Source organism: Anarrhichthys ocellatus, unplaced genomic scaffold (assembly GCF_004355925.1).
Source record: "Anarrhichthys ocellatus isolate YVR2014 unplaced genomic scaffold, GSC_Weel_1.0 scaffold5, whole genome shotgun sequence".
In the NCBI taxonomy this organism is placed as follows: domain Eukaryota; kingdom Metazoa; phylum Chordata; class Actinopteri; order Perciformes; family Anarhichadidae; genus Anarrhichthys; species Anarrhichthys ocellatus.
Genome location: NW_022280035.1, coordinates 7,323,982 through 7,330,264, shown reverse-complemented (window position 1 = coordinate 7,330,264; position 6,283 = coordinate 7,323,982). Strand labels below are relative to the sequence as shown.

Below are 6,283 nucleotides of genomic sequence, written 5' to 3'. Positions count from 1 at the left end.
AGCAGATTTCAGCAGGTTTGTCACATGTTTCCGTGCAGTTTAGCTACATTTTGGCAAAAATGTGATGACCGTTGTAGGATTGTTTGCTTACCTTACCAGCACCAATTAGACTGATGATTCTTAAAGATTTAAATTAAGGTGCCTATTGGATGCAAATGTTCCATTAACATTGTTGTAATTTATCCTCTACAAATATAATATATTTTTCTAATATCTTTGTGACTCATTAGGGGACATATTTGTTGTACTCTGAAAGAATGTCCAAGCTATAATTGAACCTTTCTGAAGCTCCTTTTAGTTAATTTTATATTGTTTAATTCATAAGTCTATATATATCGTGCTATATTTAGCAACATTCTAGTATCTGGAAGTGGTTGGGAAGTGTCTGTATAAAGAATGGGAATCAATTACTGAGAGCAGACCTCCCAATGTGTCTCACATTGTCCAAATTCACAAGTGAAAACACTTGTAAGGGCTTAAAATAATTATCATTATCATATGAATGTTGTCTGAATGTGTTCTCCTCCTTATACAACCTGTTAGCCACGCCGTTGCGCTCTCTCTCTCCCTGTAGACAGGAAAGAAACAGAATGTAAGCTAAAGCGGAAGTACCGAGGAGTGTACCCTCTTGTTTCGCCAGTACTCTGCATAATGGGACGTTTAAAGAGAACGCTCTGTACTCGCTCTCTGCGCTTGTTTGTAAACTTGCGTCAAAAGCACGTGATCCCGCTGACGCCTTGCGGAGCGACGTCCAATCAGGACACGGGGGTGTGCGTGTGGTGGGCGTGGCTTGTTTGTGTTGCTGCGAACATGTCGATGGACAGGGTTTGTCATTAAAGGGACCACTCTGGATTTCATAATAACTGGGAGCTTGACGGGAGGTAATGGCAGCGGTGACGGAGTAGTAAAGGGACCGGACGTGTTACGAAAGAGGCGGTAAGCCGTCGTACCTTCCAAGAGATACTGCTTATACACTTCCATATACTGTACCGTCATTTATATGGATTTAGTTTACAGTGCTTCTATTGTTTTAGTGATTTGGCTGTTTAATTATGATTTGTTTCAAACTATTATACGGTTGTTGTTGTTTTTCTATTAAAGGAGATCATTTTTCGCATGATTGTGACTTTATAATCGCGATCTAGGCTAGTGCGCAATTTCCAGCGTTGTTTCTAACGTTACCCGGAAATAAGCAGGGTGTTTGATCACAGCTGTTTCCTTATGAAACATGTCTGGGGTGGATTTGTGCCAGATTTTTCTTCAGAGCCAGCGAGAGGGCAGGAGAGCAGGGTGGGATGGAGAGGTGTGCTGGAGGCTTGCTGCAGGAGGGTGTTGCGCACTTCAATATACCTCCAGCAGTGAGTGCGTCTTTGCAGCCATGCGGTACTGCGTAATGATTTAATTTATGTAGTAGATGTTGTTATTGTCTGTCTATGCTATTGGTTAGTCGTAGTTTAGACTTGAATATGGTTGATTTAAACTTTTTATATCTTTGAATGTTAATGTTAAGTTTTAAAGTTACAGAGGAGGGGAATTACTTTTAACTAGTTGTCATTTACAAAAAAACATCATTCATAAGGAAAATAATATTTTGGCTACCTTTTCAAGAATGTTAAATTATACACTTTGAAATGCGTCACTATTGCATCCTGCTGTATGTAGTTAATACTATTTGCAGCTGAGCATACTGCATTTAAATTGTAACATAATGTAAAATAAGTTGCCACTTCATTCAACAGCATTTTGTTGAATATAGACCTAAAGTTAAAATGTTATAAGATTGCTTTTCCCACTGTGCATTTGCAGAAATATGTCCTTCCAATAGTTAAAGAAAAGCCACTGTATTATTGATTCTTTCTAAAGATGCTTTTATGGTTTGTCAACATTAAGTGCGTGCGCCTCCTGTGCCAATACCTTGACTCAGATCCATCCATCCAGAGGTTTCTATGTCATACGCACTTTTTATTCCTGATGTAAACAAACCCTCCAAAAGCAATACCCTTACTTAACACAGGGTGGCATATTTGTGCAGGCTTAGATCTTTTACAGCGCATGAAGTTATTCAGATACAGTCTTCTTGGAATGAGTCGGATATTATTAGCATTAATGCAGCACTAATGAGTGATGGCAAAACAGCAGTTTGAACTACATCAGAGCAAGTGAATGTATGTTTCTGTTCATTTTGTGCCCTGTAACTTTGTTGACAGGAGAACTTGACGCATCCATCGGTCTCCTGACGTCAAAACCCCAATCCGACTGCAGTCGATTGACCGATGTGATTTGCTGACTGCTTCAGAGGCACAGTAAGAGAACATGTTGTTCAATGGTTCAGTTAACCTGTTTTATAGTATTCAAGTGCGAGGTGGAGCTAGTGGTAAATGGTCATTTTCAACATCAAAGTGTCACATTATACCTCTACAACGGTCACTTTTCTCTGACTTTGTCCAACAATCTGATGCCAGAAACAACTGAGCTAAAGGCTGAATGGAGACCTTTTAGTTCACTGCGTAGTACGTTTGACACGTCTCAAAATAACGGCTGGGATTTCCTCAGGACCTGACGAGGATGACGCTCTTCTTTTCCGTCATACAGTGCCTGATGCTGGAGCGCGTGCTGTCATCTCCAGAGAGAGCCTGTTTGCATTCTTCTGAGTGTTTACTGGAAACCAGGTAATAAAAAGATTAGTTTCAATAAAACACTGTAAGAACATTATACCTTTTTCTTGTATTTAGGAGATGTGTCCATTGTTCCCAATACAGTCAAAAGCAATGTCAATGGAGTCGACTAGGCTATTTTCCAAGGGAGAGATTAGGGTTTAGGAAGTAGAACAGGCATGGCTGATGGATGACATGGCTAAAATTAACTGCCCACTGAATGAGGAGCATAAATAGCAGAGAGGAAGGATCGGTACTTCAATGTGTCTTTAAAGCTGCAGCGTGTCTCTGTCAGCATAAACACAAACCACCAGCACAGTCAAGCTTCCTGTTCTCTTTACAGGCTGCATGATGTTGGGAAAAGCAATAATAACAAAGTTATCAACAACACTTCAATGGATATAGTAGGACTGCTACGGGCAAATGAGAGCCCATTAAGTGCATTATATATATATATATATATATATATAGTGCAAAGTAATGCATCACTATTATCAATCAATCAAACTTTACAATTGTGGATCATGAAAACAGTTGAAAAGACAAACATGCAGCAATTTGAAAATTTGAGACAAATACACGTGAGATAATAAAACAATGTCAAATAAAGACTATATTATTAAAATATAAATATGATCAAATAAAATTATACCACTTAAATACAATCAAATGATTTATTAATACAATAAGAATAAAATAGAATAACATTTTATAACCGAAGCTCAATAGAATAATGTAAAACCATGTCTAGACCATTCTTAATCACAGACCTGGCTGACTAGGTCGGCTCTCACAGTCTTCTAAGGAGAACATGTAGCACCAAACCAAGTGCTCAACTTGCGTTCATATTCCCTTGTGTTGTTTTAGTTACCTTGCATAGGATGCATAGACAGACCTCTTCATCCGAGAAGAGAAGATAGACCTCGATCCTCAGATCGATACCCTCGGCATCTACCAGTCTGCTCAGAGCAAACGTGCCTTGATCCCTCAGATCCCTCACATTTCTCATACAGCTCTCGGGTGAAAGCTGATTCTTTTGCCGATGCTCAACCTTTTTCTCAGTCCTGTAAAATGAAGCTGTGGGCTCCATATTCGCTGGCTCCAGTGGGGAATTTGGGTCTCACAAGCTTCAAGTACTTGAGGGAGGGGGAGGGGGGGGGGGGTGGTGGTGATGGTTTGTGCCTTGTGTGAACAATGTTTAGGTGGTCAGTGAGTCTGCACTTTTTTTTTAATTCCCACTCTAAAAAAGTGTTTTCCCTCCTTTTATCTACCCACAGCCCCTTCAGTCTGATTTCCATAACACATGATGAATCATCTGATCGAGGTATGTGAACAATAGGATACAGAATGCAAAGACTCGAGTTCTTAAAATGAACTCTGCTAATGTTTGACTGAACCAAAGCACACTATTTATAAGACGGGAACACAGTCCTTTTTAAAGGAACAGCTACATTCCTAGTTAACATTCAATACAATGCACTTGTGTATATGTATGTGTGTGTATGTGTGTATATATATATGTGTGTATATATATATGTGTATATATATATGTGTGTGTGTATATATATGTGTGTATATATATATGTGTATATATATATATATGTGTATATATATGTGTGTGTATATATATGTGTGTGTATATATATGTGTGTGTATATATGTGTGTGTATATATATGTGTGTGTATATATGTGTGTGTATATATGTGTGTGTATATATGTGTGTGTATATATGTGTGTGTATATATGTGTGTGTATATATGTGTGTGTATATATGTGTGTGTATATATGTGTGTATATATATATGTGTGTATATATGTGTGTATATATATATGTGTGTATATATATGTGTGTATATATGTGTGTGTATACATACATACATACATATGTGTATATGTGTGTGTATATGTATATATATTTAAAAAAAAAAAAAAAAAAAAGAAATGTACTAGTTAACAGGAATGTCTTTTTGTAATCTTACTGGTATTCTACAAGATTCATTATTAGTTTAACTGGATAACGGTATCATTTAGAATGGAAACAGGATGGAGCAGATTCCTTTTGGGCAGAGCTGTAGAAGGAAGCACCAAGAACTGAAAGAAGAAGTACATGTGTGATAGGCCTATTCATGGTGTCGGCGTTAAAGTCGCACTGAATAAGAAAACGGCATGTTTTCCCACATCAGAAATCACTGTAGTAACCAACATGTGGGTATTACCAAAGCATCATATTACAACATAAACGGACTATATAAATATTCCCTTTGCTGCAGACTGAGAGATAAGTGTTATCCCTCGTTAAGACTGTATTTAAAAAGCCAAAAGACCATCCGAGTGCTTATGCAACTGATACACAAGCTGGTGATGTGCCTTTAAAAGCAGTGGGTTGTCAGGTGATCGAGGAGGCTCAGTCAGCTCAGCCTCGCAGGCAGAGGAGCCAGTGCGTCTCTAGCCGAGAGCAGAGAGGAGTGCGCCAGAGAGTGAGTGAGTGAGAGAGAGAGAGAGAGAGACCCAAATGCAAGGGGACATGGGGGGAAAATGGGGACACTGCAACGTCACACTGTTGGGGAACGTGGAGCCACGGTGGTAGGGTCCCTTTAACTGCAGTCTGCTCATGCTACCTTGTCTTGTGTGGCAGCTAGCTAGTGTGTTTCTGCCTCAGCTAGATCAAGAAGTTGCATTATGTAGTTACAACTGTGGTGTAAAAGCAACGAGAATTAAGTGCTGCGTCACAGTCGGGAAGAGGAATAGCGTGATCTTGCGCGCGTGCGCGCATGTACATATGCGTTTGTGTGGGCTCTGCTCTGTATATGTGTTAGCTCGAAGTAGCAGACTAATAGCAGTTCTGCTGTTGCAATGAGATGAAAATAAAGAGTGCGTGTGTTTGAGAGGATAGCAGAAAGGCAGTGAGAGGGAGATACCAGGAGGGAGGGAGAGAGAGCAAGTCAGAGAGTGAGACACACAGAGAGAGAGATTTTGGATTAGTTGCTACGTCACTTTTTCATGTCAGGAGAAACAGAAGCTGAGATAACAGAAGCCCAGAGTCATCGAGTTTTTTCACCCGAAGTCGCCACAATGGTTTCGGACAATCTCGCCTTTCTCCTCCTCTTCGTCCTTGGTAGTTTTGTTCTGCTCTGCCCGTGTGTGTGTGTGTGTGTGTGTCTGTCTGTGTGTGTGCTTTGTTGGTCCTGTGAGCTGGTATCGGGAGTTTCAACATGGATGCTGAAGATGTGACAGTGTCTCTAGGTCTTGTTGTGATAACATGGTAAGGTGTGTGTGTGGTTTCGGTGGGCAGAGGTGCGACAAAGGGGTTAACAAAAGAATATTCTGGAGGATTCTTAATATCACAACGAAGCTCGGTCAGGAATGTTTTGCCGAGAATTATCAACGTATTCAAACATGCTTTTTTTTGCCTCCATCAGCTTAAGGAGTGCGGATGATTACATTGGTGAAGATCGGTGAATACAATCATGCATGGTGCCATCTGACCCATTATGAAACAGTATTAGACATTTAATGGGGAGTGTGCGCAGATGCAGCCAGGTGGACATTACAGCAGCCTTTTTAAAAAGACGACAGGATAAGTTCGTTGTTGAATTTTAGTCAAAGAGGGTAACCATTTAAGTCAAGAC

The 6,283-nt window shown here is 39.9% G+C and overlaps 1 long non-coding RNA gene across 4 annotated transcripts in view; it reads left to right on the top strand.

The window, feature by feature from the left end:
- Positions 1 to 817: 817 nt before the first annotated feature.
- LOC116382163 (uncharacterized) overlaps positions 818 to 6,283 on the top strand; it is a 12,801-nt gene continuing 7,335 nt past the window's right edge. For 2 of the 4 annotated variants that reach the window (XR_004212712.1, XR_004212710.1), the window contains exons 1-2: positions 818 to 2,669; positions 3,932 to 3,978. This is a non-coding gene — a long non-coding RNA (uncharacterized LOC116382163). The remainder of the gene's footprint in view (positions 2,670 to 3,931; positions 3,979 to 6,283) is intronic. The other 2 variants (XR_004212711.1, XR_004212713.1) reach the window with 2 other exon arrangements.